We start from the raw sequence: 19,855 nt of genomic DNA on the forward strand, positions 1-19,855 counted from the left end.
TGCCATTCCTGTGGTTCTGTCCTTTTTGCTTTCGTTAGCCCACAAGGGCCTGCAAGTAGGTACTTTTAAAGGTTACCTGGCGGCGCTGTCCATATTTAAGCACTCGTCTGAGGAGTGTTTTTATTTTAAGATTCCTTTGATTTCTCAGTTTCTGAAAGGGCTCACTAATGTGTTCCCACCGTCGCCTTTCCAGGTGCCCAGTTGGGATTTGAACCTGATTCTATAATTCTTAATGGGTGCTCCATTTGAGTCTTTACATTCTTGTTCTTTGAGACTGTTGACCTTTTAAAACTGTATTTTTAGTTGCGGTCACTTCCGCTCGCAGAGTGAGTGAGTTGCAGGCACTATCCGCTAAGCCACCCTTCACGGTGTTTCGTAAGGACAGGGTTGTCCTTAGGGTTCATCCTTCTTTTCTTCCAAAAGTTGTCAGAATTTCATTTAAGCCAGAAGGTCATTCGTCCGGCGTTCTATCCTCCTCCACATCCTGGTAAGGAAGAGGAGAGGCTCCATAGGTTGGATCCTAGGAGAGCTTTAAGTTTCTACATCTCACGCATGTCCCGGGTCAGAGTGGACGATCAACTCTTTGTAGGATACGCTGGAAGGCGTTTGGAACTAGCTGTTACTAAGCAGACTTTGTCTATATGGATTATCTTGACAATTTCTGAATGTTATGGCTTGGCGGGTAAGGACCCTCCGGTAGGCTTACGGGCCCATTCTACTAGAGGTGTGGCTGTCTCTACTGCTCTGCAGAGGGGTGTTCCCATTCGTAACATTTGTGAAGCAGCCACATGGGCCTCTGTCCATACTTTTGTAAAACACTACTCCCTGGATTCTACTCATGGGCAGGACTTGACCTTTGGCAAGGCGGTTCTCTTTTCTGCAATTTAATTGGGCATTCTAAAATTCTAAATTCTTTTCCCACCTCCATAAGTTGATACTGCTTTGGGGGAGTCTGTCATAGATGTGGAATACGTTGGAGGAACCAATCCCTTCGAAGAACAAGTTACTTTCTTACCTGGTAACGTTCTTTCGATGGGATGTTCCAACGACTTATTCCACATCGTACCCTCCCAGCCTGCCCCACTACAGAATTTCTTATGCGATTGCAGCTTACGTTTCCGCAAGGCTTTCTGTGGTCATACTGGCAGAAGATTGGTGCCACACGTTCTGGGAAAAAACTACAACTGAGGCTATGGGCGTCGTGCGTCCTACTTATAACATCCGGTGACGTCGTCTCGACGGAGGCCCTTGAGGACAGCGTATCGACGTCATCGATGCAGGACGCAGATGATGAAAATTTTCCGAAGCAGCACAGCTGTGGTGATTGATTACCTGTCATAGATGTGGAATATGTCGTTGGAACATCCCATAGAAAGAACGTTACCAGGTAAGAAAGTAACTTGTTCATCTTGGCGATGATCAGCCTTCGGGTGGGGGGAGGGCTCCCGGCGGGGGCCTCCGCATCAGGTCTCTATGTGCTCTTTCCACCGTGAATCCTTGGGTGAGTGCCCCTCCTTCTATTTCTTGCAGCACCATGGTCTCAATATAGTCAGTGGGGTTCGATCCTTCCTCCCCCTCCGGGAGTCCCACAATATGTATATTGTTCCTTCGTGCGTGTCCTTCGGCCTCCTCAGCCCTGTTTTCCAGGTTGCTCACTTGTTGTCGCAGTGCGTGGATCTCTGAGGCGTGCAACGTGCAGGCGGCTGTGTTCAATTTCACTTCTTTCTCTAGTTCGCCAGTGCGCTCCGCTATTGACCTTACATCTTGTCTTAATAAGTTAAAGTCCACTTGTACTACGTCAATTTTGGTCTCTAGCGACTCTTTGAGTGTGGTCATTGCTGCTTCCAGTTTTGTTTCCCATGCTACCTTCCCATGCCACCTTCAAGTCTGCAATCGCCTCTAGAATCTGCTGGTCGCCACGTGCTGGTGATATATCCATCTGCAAGCTCCTCTCTTTGCTCCTGGCTCCCTCCGTTATTCCTCCATTGTGGATTGCTTCCCCTTTGTCTTGGGTAGCTTAGATGCCATTGCTGTGTGTCCAGGCGTAGTAGTCTGAGGCGGCTGGTGCTGAAGTGTCCTGTGCGTGTGCACGTGCGGTGTTCTGTGCGACCTCCTCCTGTGCTCGTGCCAGCTGCAGTCCCTTCTGTTATTCCGTGGTGTCCTGTGCACCAGCTATAATCTTCCTTTTTGTGTGAGGCACTGGCTGTGTCTTGTCTATTTAGTCCTATATGCTTTAGTGTTCAGGATGGCCTCCGTTAGCCTCTTGATTTTGTGCTTTATGTCCCAGTCTGGCTCTTATATCGCAGGTGGGGCCTTCTGTTGGTCTTTCGGGCACCTATGCCGTTGTCTTGTGCCTTCTCGAGTGTCTGTCTTAGCGCTGCGCCAGGAGGAGCCGCCGTGCAGTTTTGCTACGTTTTTCTTCCTGCTCCCACTTGGCAGCGTGCGATCTGTAGCACTCGATTTATGCCCCAGGTTCTATTCCATTATGTTTGCCTCATGTGGCATTTGCTCGTAGGCTCTGTATTCATCCTCATCAGTGTTCGTGGCCAGATCCCCAGCACAGTATTACCAGTGCTGCAGCTGCCTAATTAGGTCCAGCTGATATTCGTGCCTCCTTGGTGGTCCGTGTGTTACGGGCGGCACAGTAGAAGCAAAGCAGTCTTCCCTCCTCAGAGGGGCCAGCTTACGTGTGCTTCGTCCCTTGCGGTCCCGGATGGCCCGTAGTATACCTCTGAGCCGCCCAGCCGTGTTTGTGGCTTTGTGCCTGTGTGCTCTAGAAATCCCGCTGCATGTGGCTGGGGCCGGCGCGCCCTAATTTGCAGCATGCGCCTCCTCCGCTGCCCGTCTCGTTCCTCTGCTGGGCGCTTCCAGTCACGTTTCTTCTTATTGTCTGCGTGGAGCTTCTCTCCTCAGTCCACGCGGAGTTCGTTCTGCCCGGGTTCTTTGTTGTTCAGGTGGCCATCTTGTCTGGGCATTTTCTCAGAGCCCGCATCTGTTTTTTGCAAGTATTTTCTCCTTCTCAGCGCGGTTTCGGTCCCAACTTGGCTCAATGTTTGCAGCCTACTTTCCTACGTGTACGCCTTCGTTTGGGGCCAGTATGCTGTAATATTTACGGGCGGGCGGTCAAGGATAATTTCCGGATCTGCAGGAGCTCTAGAGTGACACGACCGCTCACATGGCTAGATATCCACGCCCCTCCAACGTCATCATACTTCACCAGTCTTCTGTGCTCTCTTCTCGGACAATCTTCCTTTCTACCACCGGTGTCTTGAGCTCGACTTGCTTCTTGGGATGTTTCGAATGCCTCTCCTCCTGTCTCTCCCTCTGTGATTTGTCTCGTGGTGATTTCTGGTTCTTGCTCTCTTGTGACAGGTCTGATGGGGCTTTTGTTGGGGGTGTATTCCTCTTGGGATCTTTCCGCTTTGCGCTGCTTCTCTAACATCGCCACACGCTCCATGTTCCACGTGCGGCCGTCCTCTGTGCGGACGTGATTGGTCCTTCTATGGATAACTTTTATTGGTTGACTGAATTTGGAACCTGTCATTTGGTCCTTTGGGTCGGTAGATGTATTTTGATCCAATCGCCTTCCTTGACTTTGCGGTCTTGGGTTGTTCTTCTCTGATCATTCAATCTCTTCATGTGCGCTTTGCTGCTTTCCAACCTCCACACTACCTCAGCCATATCTATTTCTGCACCTTCTCTTACTCTGGCCAACCATGGTGGCACCAGTGCGGATGCTGCTCTCTTCCCCCTCAGCATTCGAAACTGCGACACTTGGGTGATGCCCTTGGGGGTTAATTTGTGGGTGGCAACCGCTTCCTTGACGGTTTTGAGGAGATCCATTTCTGATGCGGTTGCTAACTGGATGGCTCCTTTGATGAACATATTGGCTCTATCCACTAGACCATTTGTTTGGGGATGGTACAGCGCAGCCTTTCTCTGATTTAGGTTGTGTTTTTGCAGAAAGGACCCCCATTTCCCTTGACGCAAACTGGACTCAATTGTCCGTGACTAACTCTTTGGGGGTCCTTCCCTCTGGAAAATGGATGTGAGGACCTCTATGGCGGTGGTCGTGATGATGTTGGGGACAAATTCTGCTTCTACCCATTTCGATAGTCTACCAGTACTATGCTATACCGATGTTCGGGAACCATTGCCTCCAATGGTCCTGTGAAGTCTAGACCTGCTTTGTGCCACACGGCTTCTGGGATCTCTGTGGGAATCATAGGGGCTTGTCTGGTTTTCAAGCGTTTGTCACTGTTGAGACACTTGTGACATCTTTCAATCATGGCGTGTATTTCCTGGTCCATGGCAGGCCACCAGTACGCCTCTCTCACCCTTCGCCGTGTAAACGTGTTTCCTAAATACCCTGAGTGGGCCCTGCACAGTATAACTCTTCTCATTCCTACTGGTGGTATTACTTGATCTACTTTTATGAGTAGTCCTTCCACCTCTGAAATCTCTGCCGCCACTTTCCAAAACGGCCTCATTCATTCCAGCATGGCCCTTTCTTCATGCCATCCGCTCCCAGCCCACTCTCCAAGTCTCACCAATATGCACTCTTTACTGTGTTCCTCGTTCCAATGTCCTTCACTTAACTCCAGGTATTCTGGGCCTCTGAAGTCTTGGATTGACACTGCAATGCATTCATCTTGCAAGAACGTGGTAGCTTGCTCTTTGTTCCCAGGTAGTCTTGACATGCATTCTGCTTGGGCATTTCTCCATCTGGCTATGTGAGCGATTTCAAACGTGCATTCCTGCAGTTTTGCTGTGATGCGTGCCAACCTGGGTGTTGATGATTTCGTCCCTCCTGGACTGACCACATGAATATGGGGCTTATGGTAGGTGACTAGTTTGAACTTTGTGTCCCATACATAAGTTCTGAAATGCTCCACAGCCCATGCACAGGCCAGCATTTCTTTTTCCACCGTGGAGTAATTCTTCTCTGCCCTGGAAAGGGTTTTAGAGGGGAATGCCACGACTTGTTAGGTGTCCCCTTTCTTCTGGGTGAGCACGGCACCTAGTCCATACATGCTGGCATCCGTAGTGATGACTGTATCCCACCCCGGATTGAACGGCTGGAGGCACAGTGCTTCCACTATCCGTCCTTTTATAATTTCAACAGCTTCCTTCTGGGCCTCTAGCCATGTGGACTCTGCACTTTTTTTAGTAGGTTCTGCAGTGGTGTTATGATCTCTGAAAAATTGGGAATGAATTTGGCATAGTATTCTGTGAGTCCCAGAAACAACCTCGCTTCTTCTTTATTGGTTGGCTCCGGAGCTTTGACAATGGCTTGCACCAGGTTTTGTTTGGGGTTTATGCCCCGGGAAGAAATATTGTACCCCAAGTATTGAACCTCTTGTGCTCTTCGGATACATTTTTCGTATCTCAACTTGACTCCTGCATCCTGTAATTTGGTGACAACCTTTTTGCAAGTGACAACATGCGTGTGTTCATCGGCAGCATAGACCAGTATATCGTCCTGGAAATAGAACACATTACCTATGTCACGTAATAGTAAATCCATCATACTTTGAAGCTGCAGACGATAAACCGAACAGCATCTTGGTGAATTGATATGTGCCAAATTGGGTGATGAATGTCGCGAGTAGCTTGGCTTCTTTGTGAAGGTGAATCTGGTGATATATCTCTCATGTCCAGCTTCGAGAACACTCTGGCTTCCGTCATCATGATGATAAGTTTGTTTATGCTAGGGAGAGGGTAGCAATCAGCTATGACCTCCAGGTTAAGGCTGCGAAGGTCTATGTAGACTTTCAAGTCTTGCGAGTTTTGTTTCGTGATGAGGACGATTGGGGCTCAGCCACTCTGAGGCTTCTATCTCTACATTTTGGTGAGCTTGGTTCTTAGTATGTCCCTGGCTGTTGCTGGCACGGGTCTTAATTTATGCTTCACAGGAACAGCATTGGCCTTGAGTAATATCTTGTGCACGAAATTCTTAATTTTACCTGGCCCTTCCGAAAACAGTTTGGGAAAGTCTTCTTTAATTACCGGCACTCCTCCTGTATTGACCGTTAACACTTGATCTTCCATGCTGGGATCTAATTTGATCTTGAGCTTGGCTTGATCGTCCCATCCTAAGACTGCTGGGCCTTCTTACGTGAAGTATATTCTCGTAGTGGTTTCTCTCCCCTTGAACTCCACTTTCCCTTTGATATATCCTAATAGGTATATTGACGTGCCTCCAAATACTGTGGGTTTGTGGCGTGTGCTGAGAACTTCATCTGTTTCAGTGCCCATCATTTCTTTGTATGCGCGCAGGGGTAGTATGGACAAGTCGGAGCCCGAGTCCGCCATGACTCTCGTTTCCATGCCATTGACTCTGATTGCACAGTGGGGCTTTCCTCTCCTGGTCCGTCGGCTGTTTACCATTAGCACTGTTTGTCTCCCTTCCTCTTCAGATGATGATTCTCCTTCCGCGTTGTGTTCCACGTTAATTTTCATAACTTTTCTATTACGCCACCTGCACACCACTGAAAAATTTTCAAATTTTCTTACACACTGAGTATTCTTTGTCTCTTGCTGGACATTCTCTGTCGTTGGCTAAGTGTTTCGTGCTGGTGCACCTGTGGCACTTCAGCTGTTCCTTCTTCCCCCACTTCCCTTATCTTGCATCTGTCAATTGCCTCTCCTTGTACCTGAAATTGATCACTTGGACTTCCGCTGGGCCAGAGCTTTCTGCGTATTCTTTCCATCACCCTGTGGTTTCTTTGACTGCTCTCGCAATCCCTATGGCCTTCTCCAGTTGGAGTTCTTTCCCCAAGATAAATTTGTCCTGCACTTTTCTGCTGTTGGTGTGGACTGTCAGCATGTCGCAGATTCATCTTTCTGAATTATTTCTAAAGTTGCACAGTGCCGCTAGTTCTCGCAGCTTGTTCACGTAGTCGTCTACGGGTTCTGATACTTCTTGCTTGTGATTGTAGAATCGTATCCTGTGCAGCACAGTATTATTTTGCTGGCAAAACGCTTAATTATTCTTCTGACGGATTCTTTATGCACATCCTCATTTTAATCGGCCGTTGCTTCGGGCGTGTGGCCTGCAAACACTCTTTGGCCTTGTTACCACGACGCGTTTAATAACATGGGTCCGCGCCTTGCCTCAGTGTACCCCACGCTTCCTAGTGCTTCCAGGTAGGTTGTGAACATCGGATGCCATTGTGGCCATGGGATTGTAGGCCTACCTGGTGTGTTCCTTGCATGATGATGATCTGTGGGTTGCAAATACTGGTCCTCGTCGCCAAATGTTTTATAAAGGATGAAAATTAGCCAGTAGAATTGAACAGCTTTTATTACTTTAACTTCAACAGTAACAACACAAAGTGGTTCTATAATTGTCCAGGAGCCACGTTAACAGGTAGTGCAGCATAAGCACATAAATCAATCACAGTGCAGTCTGTGGTCTCACACTAAGGAGGAGCGCCGGGAGCACTGCCGCTCCGTAGCTTGGCGCCCTAAGGAATGCCGCCACGTGCGCTATGCCGGCAATCGCTGGGTGGTGCTGCAAATCTCGCGAGACTGCTGGGATGGCCTGTCTCGCGAGGTCCCAACACAATGCCTAGATATCGGCCCTAAGCCTGGCAAGCTGCATCTCACAGATGTTGCCCAATGACACTGAAACATGTCTGGGGGAGAAATGGGAGTTTCTCTGCGCTGTGGTGTTGCCTGTTGTTTTCCTCTTGTCTCCACCCCCTCATCCCTCTTTATCCCCTTCCTGTACACCCTGTTAGGCATTGCTCTGAGCAGTGTTCCTTTTGCTTCTCCCACTGTGGTGCTCCCCTATCTTCTCTAACTGTTTTTCCATCTCCTATCCTACTCTTCTCACTAAGTCTGCTAGGAAGAAGCTTAAGAAAGGCGCCCTGGACTCCAATCCAGGCCTTCCCATCGCTGGCATCGCTGACACCTATGTCAGTGCTTCCTCCATACAGACTCACTGACATGCTCTTTGTCGTTCCTTCACGCTCTTCTCTTCACTCTTCTCTCTCCTCCTTCCTCTTCACCCATGAATGGTGACCCTCTTCCCCCTTCCAGTCCTCCAGAGTTATCATTAATGTCTATCTAAATGGTGCCATCATGATCCAGGGGCCCCAGCCCAACCTCCTACTCCTACTATTTGATATGCGCTTCCCTCCCTCGCCTCATCAACTTCTTTCCTCTGCCGTCTATCGCCTCTCTGGCTCCTCCTCCACCTCCTTCCTCTACCATCCTGGCTCCTCTGCCATCTACCACCTCTCTGGCCCCATTTCCAGCTATCTCTCTCGTGGCCCCCTTGCCACCTTCAGCCTCCACTTCTCTGGCTCCCTTGCAATCCACTACCTCCTTGGCTCCTCAGCCTCCTCCTCCTGTTACCGCTCAGGCTCCTCTGCCACTTGCGATGGGTACCTCTCTTCCTTGTACCCCTCCACGGAAGTCTTTCAAACGTGCCACCCTGCTATACATTTCTTCTCTCAATGCTCGCTCTACTGTCAAACACTCCTCTGACATCTGCCGCCTTCTAGAACACCTGGACCTAGATGTACTTGCTCTTACTGAGACATGGTTTAAGGCCAGCTCTGTCACAAGTTTTGACACACTCCTCCCTGAGGGCTACAAGATCCTTTTCCAAGCCCAGGCCCGGATGCAGATTGGCAGTGATCTTTCCTAAGTGGATTCCTGCCTCCATCATCCCCACTCTAACCTACTCCTCCTTTAGATGCCTGGTCTCCAAGGTCTCTATCTCTCCTTGCTTCTCTGACCATGGCCACCTTCTACAGGCCACCTGGCCAGGATACCCTCTTCCTCTCTGAATGGGCTGGCCTCACTTCTTCTCTCCTTTCTTCTACCTTCCAGATTCTCCTCGGAATCTCAACATCCACCTGGACTCGCAGGACCCTTCTGGACTCTTCCGCAACCTATGCAACGCTCTGTCCCATTCCATTGTACCCTATGGTCTGACTCACTGTGGCGGGCACACTTTGGATGCTCTCTCTTCAGACATCCCCCCTCAAATCCTCTCACTACTCCTCTCTCCTGGACTGATCACTCTCTTCTTTCTTCTCATTTGAAGCTTCCTGTCGCCTTGGCAAAGGCCCACCCAGCACTGCCACCTTCCTTTGCAGTCATTCGTACATATGAAGCAAGTATCAGTGGCCGTCTTTGACTCCTTTTTCTCTCCACCTCCTACTCCTGCGGCTGACTCACATCCTGACACAGCACTTTCCAACCATCACCTTCCTATCTCTAACACTCTGGACATCCTTGCCCCTGTCATGAAGATCCTCTTGAAGCCTGACAAAAAGTGCAACTTTTGGTGCGACCCCGATCTGGCAGCTCTGAAATGCAAGTGCAGAGCAGCTTCACGGAAATGGAGACTTCTGGTTCACCCTCTGACAAACTGGCCTGCCGCCTTCTCCAAAGGCAATACAGGCTCTCCACCTTCTCTAAAAAGAGGGTCCATATTCAAGCCTACATTTCTGCGGCCTCCAGCAACACAGCTGAACTATTCAAATTCTGCAATGTGCTGGCCAACATTTCTACAGTATCTCCCTCTTCTACACCTTCCTAGGCCCTCTGCACGGCTCTGGCCTCTCATTTTACCACTAAAACCCAGGATATCTTGTCCGCACTCCCTGCCTTTTCTCCTCTCTCGCCCTCTACCTCTTTCAGGCCCTCCTTGGCCTCCTCCCCTCCCTCTCTCCATTGGTTCTCTCGCTCCAGCCTTGGCTGATTTCTGCAATCACTCTTTCGCCACTGGAGTTATCCCCTCTCAAGCACAGCCTAGTCCACCCCCTAATAAAAAAGCCTTCTTCCGACCCCCCCATTCCGGCAAACTATTGCCTGATCTCTATCACTCCTTTCCTGGGCAAACTCCTGGAGAAGTTGGCTATCTCCCAGCTAGCCCTCCACACCGAATCTGTTGGTTGTCTCCATGACCATCAGCCTGGCTTCAAGCAGCTAGAGGCACAGAAACTGCTCTCCTGAACACGTGTGAAGATGATCTCTCTAACCTTGACTCTAGCTCTCCCTCTGTCCTCATTCTCGTTGACCTATCCTCTGCCTTTGACATGGTCAACCACAACATCCTGATAACTCGTGCAATACCCTGAGCATCACAGATCAGGCTCTGGCGCGGTCCTCTTTCCTCTTGGACCAACATTCCCAGGTTCAACTTGAGTCCTTCCTCTCCACCACCTCCCTCTCCACATGTGGTCATCCCCCAGGGCCATATCCTCTCCTCCTGATTTTTCAATGTTTACCTGGCCCCTTTGGCCCACCTGATCTCTAACTTTGCCTCTAACTTTCAGTGTTAGGCAGATGACATGCAGCTCTCCTTCAGGCTAACCTCGGCTTGCTCATCCCTGACGATCTATACGCTATTTAGGCATGGTGCGCTTCTAATGATCTCTGCCTTAATGCCAGTAAGACTGACATCCTTCTCATTGGGACCCCTGCACCTGCTTTTTCTCTCCCACTCTGGCCAGCCTAATTGGGCCCTCTGCCCTCACCCACTTGAGAGGCAAAACGCTTTGGGGTCATCTTCAACTCCACTCTCGCCTTCTTTCTTCACATCACAGACCTTTCGACGAAGGAGCATTTGCAGCTGCACCTCCTTAGAGGTATTCTCCCCTTTCTTACCTTCCCCCAGAAGCACACTGTCTACAGAGCCCTGGTTCTCTCTAGGCTGGACTATTGCAACAGCCTCTTTCTTAATCTGCCTAACTCTTCTCTTCACCCTGTACAACTCCAGCAGGACTGCAAGACTTATTCTTGGCCTCAAGCCCAGGGGCCACATCTCTCCGGCCCTAAAATCCCTCCACTGGCTCCCAGTGACTGCAAGGATCAAGTTCAAGACCCTCTGCATCGTCCACAAGGCTTTCTAGGACAGGGACCCACGCTATCTCCAACTTTGTCTTCCTAAGCACCTTCCTACTAGAGCCCTCTGCTCGTCTACTTCTAATTCTCTGCGGATGAGTCGCTTCTCCGAGCAGACACTGGGGGGTGAGGTGGGTAGATCTCTCTCCTCTGCATGTGTCTTCCTCTGGAACGGCTTAACTGCCTCTCTCTGCCTTGAGCTGGATCTCCTTAAGTTCCGGAAGCTCCTCAAGACCTTCATTTTCTCCTCTTCTTTCTCTATTCCTCTCCCCTGCTAATCTTTCCCTTGCTCCTGCACCTTTTCTGCTGACTGACTGTGTGGTGTTCTTCTGTGTCTCACAAGACACCAGCACCGTGCCCCCTGCCCCTTGTCCACTCCTCCAGCACTTGCCAGCTGGACTTCCCACACTGCCGCCTGGCCTCCCTTGCACTTCCGGTTTGTGATTTCCCAGCATTCATTGCACTTAACTTCGGGCTCTGCTGCTCTGGGTACACTGCGCTCGTTTCCTCTCCCCTGCATGCCTTGTCTGCGGACACTTGCACAATCTAAATGATAAAAAGCTTAGTAAGATTGTTTGTCTTGTCCTTCCTTGTTCCCCTCCATTGCCTGGTTGCACCTTGAACCACATGGTGTATAGGCGCATTATAAATAAATAAATCAAAAAGGTCGAAACTGCTGTCTCCTTCTTAGCATAGACTGGCAGGGATATGGTTCCATGCCCTGAAGAGAGATCAAAAAGGCTGCTGTACTTTTCAGTACAGAGCTGTGCCACCAAGTTGTTAACTCTTAGTGGGGAGTGTGTACCTGTCTTGTGGACAGAGTACATAGCTCTGGTGTCCTTACAGAATCCCAAACTGGCTGTACCTGTATGCTCCTTCGGATCCTCAGAACTGGACTCTTGGCAGCTAGAGGGCTCAAACACCCCTTGTTCCAACACAGGGTTGATCTCAAACCAACAGTCAGAACTTATTGTTTGGTCTGTTTGGTCCACCACAAAACCCAAACTTGGTGGGTTCACCTCCCATAATGCAGTCTGGTTTACACCAACCTGCTATCAGGGGTTTCAGTGACAACAAGGGCGGAGATTGCCTCAGCAAAATCCCCAGCTCCCCTTGCTGATGTGGGGACAGCTAAGCAGAATCTAGGTCACCCTCACAGAAGCCAGTAGATCGACTGCTTTGGCACAGGGCAGGGAGTCGCACAGATTTCTCGAGCTCCCTCTCTGTAACCATAAGCAGGGCTCCAATTCTATCCCCCAAGATAGAATTCTCCACGCTATTCATAGTTAACTTTATAGTAACCTGTACAGGTCCACCAAGTTTACCCTGCCAAGCTGTGAAACATGGCAAAGCCCAGGCCACCCACATGTGTTCAGGGATTTACAAAGTAAGTTTGACAGAAGGTCCCACCCCCTTCTCTGGCGCTAACTGGAGGCTCCAATCAAACTTAAGAGAGCTTTGACAAGTCTCTCTCTCAGACCATCTTCCTGTGGATGACAGTTCAGTGACAATTGACATGTCACTTCACCCTCCTTTCAATGGGTCTGACCACTACTGAGCACAGCAGAGGAGCTATCTCTGGCACTGTCATTCAGTAAGGTGTCAATGACTGATTGTCAGTCATTTACGGTGGGGTGGCACAAGGACATATGGGATTGTGATTAGCAATCACCAATTGTAACTATTGCCTGAGGTCTCCAAAGTCAAAGGGCTAATCAAATTAGGCCTGACTTCAGGTAAAATTAGTAAATTCCTAAAAGTGAATTCTGAAGTAACTGAATTCCTGTCTCGCACCTGTCAACCTGGTGACAGATCGTTAGACTCCTACATTGGATTTCTTCTGGGACCCCCATCATGGGCCAGTGGGAATTTGTGTTACAAAACTCTGATGGTATCCTGACACTAGGATGATCCACAAGGGGGATGTCACACACCAACTGCAGGAGGAAGAGCCTCACATCCTGAGAAACCTCCAACCTCTCAAGGTTTTCACTGGTGGGCTCTGTGGGCTTACTTTCCAGTCAGTAACCCACCTTCCTGTTGAATTATTTGCTTCACTGAAGGGCAACCCTCCCATTGGAAACAGTTCTTACTCCATAGGCCTATCCATGATGGTTTTCTTTTTTTCTCACTCTCCTAGGGATCTCCTCTACCAGCATGCTAGGTAGCTCAAGAGTCCCATAGGATCCAGAATTTTCTGGGGGTCCTTCTTCCAAACTTGGAATATGGACTTTACCAACTACCTCAACAGATGTTGTAGGTAGGACAGGGGGAATATTCTCCTTCCCTCTGCCTCCTCTAGCCATGGGTTTCCCCTTAAGCCGAGGCTTTCCCGTAGGTTTGGTTAAGGCAAACTGATTCTGAGACCAAGTGCTTGAGGGGTCTCGTGAGTGTCTATTAGGACCCAAGTCTTGAAGACTTATCTCACCCAGAATTCTTCTAGGAACCACCTAACATTGACAGATGCCCTAACCATTTCTCTATTCCCACCTCTAATGACAGGTGCTACTGGAACATTGAGAGATGGCCTATGAGCCAACTGAGTATCCTTCACAGGATCTCTAGCCAGAACCTGTGGGCTTACCATGGAGGAAGCTAAATCGCTAGGACTGGGGCCAGTGTTCCTAACGGTAGAGGTATTTGCACCTGCTACTTGAACACTATCCTCAGAAGAATTATGACTAAGGGACAGGTCTGGGATGGGAGAAGAAGCTCCAGCACTACTAGATTCCAAGGAATCTAGTCTATCTTGAGACTCTTCACCTGTGGGGAAGGAATCTAAAGGGAAGGATACCCCTGCAATCTCTTCTTCCTCATACCGAGAGAAGGCCAGACTTGCAGGGTGGACCCAGAGGTCTTAACCTTACACCTGGGGTACCCCTTCTTGTGGTCACTGGCTCCATAAGTGTAACAAGTCCCACTGGGTCTCGGGGCATAGGGAGGCTTAGAGAAACTACCCTCATGCTTGGGAGGATTAGTCCCATTACCCTGACCTGACTTTTGTGACTTCCCCTTATTAAACCGTTTGTGGGCCTTCTTGGACAAAGTTTTATCAGTACCCCCACCCTCTTTCTCTTTTGCTTCTTTCCCTCCTCCTGCTTACCTGAGCAGGCTTGTCCTGATGGGATACACTGTGTGAGACCCATACGTCAGCAGACACTGCTAACCTCTTTGCCTTTAACTCCTTAGAGTCACCCAAATGCTGCCTAAGCTTTGGGGAACAAGAGGCAAAAATATGCTCAAGCATGACCAAATTAATCATGCCCTCAAAGGTAACCTGATAACCCTCTACCCAACCACACAAGTTGTTCAAAGAATATTTAACAAAAGTAACATAAGCCATACATTCTTCTTTTCTTGTACTCTCTAAATCTTCTCAAGTATTGGGCAGAGTCTACCCAAAATATAAGATGAGTTTGCTAATGTTTTGCAAAATCTTGCCTCTCAGCTTTTGACATTTCCATAATGGCACTGCAGCCATAATGGGGCAGTCCACTGAGCAACCATGCAATTCTGCCAGCATGACTCACTCCTTGTACTTAACATGTATACTCAAAATATACAAGCCAATCCATTATTTCATTCTTCTCCTCATAGGCATTGAGCAAATCATTTGGGAATCTTAGATGTGAAGAAGTCCCAGAACAATCTCCAGATCCTCTGGAAGAACCCTGTGAAGCCTGAAGCTAGGCCGACTCCATCTGGTGATCTGTCTTCTGCCTCTCAATTCTTTCAAAGTCTAACCTAGCCAAGTTAAACACAAGCTCTTTCTCATTGAGCCTGAGCTTCACAATTGTTAAGGCTAAAATTGCCTCAGCCTCTGAGGTTGTAACAGAATATAGTCCCAAGGATTCACCCTCTTTTCCTCATCCTCAACATTAGTAGCTGTAGTGGCAGCAACTCCTTTAGTGTTAATGGATCCAGCCCCTGAAACTCCATTACTGTTGCTGGGTCCAGCCCCTGCTCCACTATCCGTACCATTAGTAAGGGGAGGTACACTCAATATCAAGAAGTTGTACCATTCGATCAGCTTTAGTGCCAGAGACTGTCGGGCCTCTGTCACTAGACTAATTTTCAAGTGATCCACTTTTGAAGAACTTAAAGTAGTGGAAGTAATTGTTTCCATATTATCAAATCTAATAGGTGAATGTCAACTACAAGGCAGTCAAAGATCACAGTGTACTGTGTAAGTGTTATACAGACACTCTACCAGTGTACAATACTGAGGTACCCAATTCTGATCCTCACCCACTAAACACCTAAATGTTAATTGGAGAGGGTCATCCCACCGCTGTCCACGAGTTTGTTAGGACTGATTTTCTATCCTCTGGCCTGCTGGACAGATGTATAGAAGGCCAACCTAGTATTGTGACAGGGACAACTCTGGGAGCTGTAGCCAAACCAGTTTAAGGTAGCAAGCCAAGTGGTCTAGGCTAAGTCTCAAGAGGCGGTGAGCTTGTAAGGGGTCCACAATAAGCACACACAGTGAAATAGTCAAGGAACACACTTAGACAAACAGGTACTACTGTAAGGAACTCATGGTGGCACCAGTAAAGACAGACACAAGTGATCTACAAGGGTGTTTATTAAACTGTATAATGGGTGAGGAAAATGGCTAATCTAAACCTAAATCTAGTATTGGAGCAAGCTACGACCATTAAAAAATAATAAGGCAGTCCTAGTGGCATCTTGTTAAATAAAAAGGGCCTATACTAAAAAAACTATAGCCAGTCCTTACTGCTAAATTACAAAGAGTGTGGATAATGTTGATTAGAGAGAAAAAAGTGTTCACAAAATGATTCTGGGTCTCCCATCCCCATGTTTTAAGCATGGGACAACGTGGGATTTCTGAGCACAGCACACTCCTTGGCCTCGTCAGCACGAGGTTCACAGTTCCAGTTCAACGATATCGAAGACCTTCAGAGGCTAAGTCTCTTTCCTGCAAAATTCTCTTGCCTTAGAAGGCGTGCTGATTCAAAATGACAAACAAAAGTTCTCTGTGATCTTGCACCTTGGGTGATTGCTCTTTGCCCCAGATCTCCCTCTGCCTGGCTTGGATCCTCCTTGCAGTTTGGGCCTCCCTCCATCGGTTTCAGTACGGCCTTTCTTTAACACAGTTCATATATTTCTAACACAGTTCATATATTTCTCATTTTCATCAGAAAGCGGGGTTCCCTTCCCCTAGCTTCCCTCTGGCAACGGGCCAGAGACTTTCGAGTGTACAAGGGATTTGATGTGACCCTTGTACGACCACTCTGACGCCTCACGCCACCCTTTCCCTTGGGCCTTCTGGTTCGGGTAGTTTCAATACAGGTCCTGGCCAGAGTCTTTGAGTGATCGCCCAGGTGGCGCCGGACCCCTCTGCACCTGGACCTCAACTGGGATTTATTTAAAGTTCAAACCCACGCAAGCAAGTTCTTTCTCTTTCAAATTCCTTCCATTCAAAATGTTGCTACTTGTAACCTTGGGCTCAACACAGTTCGGTTTGCTATCGACTTCCTCCGACTCACTTGCTGTGCTGAACCCGTTGTCTTCTCTGATCTTTGGAGTCGAGGATATTACCGCGGTAGCCAGCTTGCCTCTCCGCCTTCGTTATCAATGCGGGAGGCAACCGTGTACCATTGACATCTGCTGCTCCTCACGCCTGCTGGACTTCCCGGTCTTAAGATTTTACTTTTGGAGGCCTCGCGGGTCTGAGTTGAAAAAAGCAAGGGCAGTTCCCACCTTCGTCGTCCCTCCAGGTCTCGCCGTCTTTCTCTTCCATTTGAACTGCCGGTCTTCTGTTGTTGTTTTCTCGTGTGTTCGGACTTGCTCAAAATGTGCTCTCGTGCTCTGCCTTTTATCCCTGTGGGGAAGGGGAAAGGGAAGTCAGGTGTGCGTTAAGGTTAATTGCCTGACTCTGCCTGACCCTTGTGTTGGGATATGTCAAGTAAACGTCTCTGGTGTTAGTCCCTTGTCTTTCACAGTGTAGGAAAGTGTTTGTGTTGAAAAGGGGGGAGGAGTAGAGCTTCTAAGTATCCTACCGGATAGGATGGGGAAAAGGGGTATGAAGGAAAAGGGTACTCCGTCTCGCCCGTCGGTGTCCCACCACTTCCACTCCCCGAAGACCCGCCATCCAGGTGATCCTCCCCCACTGGTCCACCCCCAGGAACTGGATCCAATAGTGATGCCTGTATCCTGGCCACCTGGATGACAGATCTCCAGGGACTAGCGGGTGAGACACCTTCAGGTTTCTCACACTACTAACCGGTAATATTATCACTCAATACTTGACTTCCAATCCTTCTACCAGAGGATGGTGGAACTCCATTTGTCATATTCAAAAAATTGAGCTTTGCCTGGCAAATAATCATAATACTCTTCCTAAATATAATGGTAAATGGTATTTTTTCATCCGTTATCTTAATTGTTTCAATGCTATTGCACATGGTTAGTGAACACCTGTATTCATACCTAATTTTCTAGCCAGGTGATCTTTCTCTTATTCAAATGCCTGTCATGTATTTTGATTACAGTGGTAAGAAAAGTTTGTTTAAATAATGCATTATACCCACCACCCCACCTCACTTCCCTCTTTCTCTTGTTTGTCTTTGTCAGTCAAATTGTTTGTCTCCCCATATGTCCACTCTTATTTCCCCTAATCTACTATTTGCAGACTGGTTACTATATTCAATGTTAAATTAATACTACCTTTATCTATTATACAAGTTAAAATATGTTACATGATCCAATCTGTTTTATGCATGATTTGTGTATTGATTGACTTCGTCGCTGGTTAATATTATCAACTTCTGTTTACTTTCTATTTTGGCACAAACTCCTCCCAAAGTCTTTAATTGCTAAAATATGTATTACCTTTATAACCTTATACAATAAAAATTATTAAAATAAAAAAAGAAATATAGCACAAAAAAAACTAGATACATTTATACAATTACTGGAGTAAGGCAAAACACAGAACAAACCTCTAAAAAGGGACAGAGATTCAATCCAAACTTCAGAAGTCCATCCCTAAGAAGTATGGGGCCTTGTGCCCAAATGTTCAGCAAAGTTCCATACAGTTTTGTGAAGCTGGAAAAAATGAAGGTAGGTTCTCTGGGGTCCAGTTAACAGTTCTGAGTGTCAGGGGACAAGTTAACCTAGCTAACAAGTTCCCAACTACTTTCGCAGTGCTTGTGTGTTCAAGCAATGGCAAAGCCAAAGTAATCTAAATGTTTCTAGGGGAGCAGGTAAGTATCACTATAACTCAGCCCCCTTACTCCGATTCTTCATGAGACTTGACAGGTCGATTGAAGAAAGTCCAAGGTCGCTTTTAGCCATCAGCCTCAGCCCTTGATTCCCAGTGGTTGCAGGTTCGAGCAGTTCTCCGGTCGTGGACTATTGCTGGTGCAAGGTCTTCCAGAGAAGAAATGCTAAAGAACTTGATGCAGGGCGGCTCTCCGGACAGAACTGGATGCAAGTAATCAGTTTCCGACGGCCACCGACGCACAGCGACGTAAACAGATTCACTTGCCGCAGTCAGACTTTCCCTCGTATCTTGGGTCCCCTTGATGCTAGGACCACGAAGTTCCGTAGAGGTAACTTATTGCACAAGCAGAAGATCCCCCAACGTCAAGACCTCAAATTGGAACAGCAACGTCTACAGCATAGTAGCCCAAACTCAGAGCTGGTCAGCCACTCGGCGGTCCTGGGTCACTTTCGAAGGATCTTCGTAGGACTCCGAGCTGACATCAAGAATGGATCGCAGCTTCTTCGCAGGACTGCTGTAGATCTTCCACAGGACAGGGCTCTACCAGGGCAGCAGCAGAAGTTGGTTGCCAAGCCTTCCAACGGGTCCACAGTCTCCTCGCAAGTCTTGTACCTGGACAAGTGTCTTGGCTCCTTCAGTTTCTTGAAGGATCCCTAGAGGGAGTGCAGGGGTCCTCTTCTTATCCTAAAAGCCATGTAAGGGTTGCAGCTCCCACTAGCAAATGGCAGATCTGCCCCCCACATACACACACCCCAGCGGGGGTCCAATCACGACCACTGGATGCAAAACTCATGCATACCACTCAGGCACACTGGAACCAGTTTGTGGATTGGGACCAGACAGTCCGATCCCACTTCTTGGCAGCAAACACACATAGCCCTCCAGTAGCCTGCCAAAAGCCTCTGCTTTCCCTGGCACTGGAAGTCCATATTATGATTTTCCTGGCCTCACAAGCCAGGAAGAAGGCTAAAAGACAAGATGGCCAAAGGACATGCGAAAAACCTTGTCACATGGCCATGTTTGACGATTAGCCACAGTTAGTAGCCAAACGCGGTAAGGCTAAAACTAATTGCACAAAAAAATTATAAAATGTCACTGCTGACACCAGCTTGTCCATTAAGCACACCTAGAGTAACCAATAATCGTCTAGTGTTCGTCTAGGGCTAAAGAAAAAGTACCCCTTTATACTGCAATGTACAACGATAGCAAGTTACTAAAAGTTGTAACAAAGTAACATGACTAAGGGAAACAATGTTTCCCAGTACTGACAGCCTGAAGGACATGTCAGTTTCCCCATAACAGATGAGCAAAAGCCAGACTAGTGAAGCTTAAGGCTTCACTGTACTGTAAAAAGAACAGGTCAGATACAAAAATAAAAGTGAACAGTTTGGGGGGTCCATAGAAATGGAAGGAAAGGTGCAGTAAAGAGGAATCTTTTCTAACAGTTCTCCATACAGGGGGCCTCCCGCGTGTGTGTCGGCCTAACTCTCTCATCTCTCTCTGTTGCGACAAATGATAAAGGACAGAGGATTCTACACGTAATCCTGCATGTTTAGATGAAGACATGGCAATTTGTGCACAATACATACAAGGTCTTTGATTTTTAAGATTTAAGGTTGTTGACTAATGTCGATTTTTTAAAACTGTTGTATTGTTTTCCATTATGTTTATTGATATTCATTGTTTTATTGCTATACGCAATATGATGATTTATTTTGACGTTTTCATACCTTTGATATG

At 47.9% G+C, this 19,855-nt stretch overlaps 1 protein-coding gene across 1 annotated transcript in view; it reads left to right on the forward strand.

Moving 5' to 3' along the window:
* IGF1R (insulin like growth factor 1 receptor) overlaps positions 1–19,855 on the forward strand; it is a 1,701,728-nt gene that overhangs the window by 1,383,507 nt on the left and 298,366 nt on the right. The gene's annotated exons all lie outside the window — the stretch shown is intronic.

This window comes from Ambystoma mexicanum, chromosome 11 (genome assembly GCF_040938575.1).
Source record: "Ambystoma mexicanum isolate Mex_15411 chromosome 11, UKY_AmexF1_1, whole genome shotgun sequence".
Lineage (NCBI taxonomy): Eukaryota > Metazoa > Chordata > Amphibia > Caudata > Ambystomatidae > Ambystoma > Ambystoma mexicanum.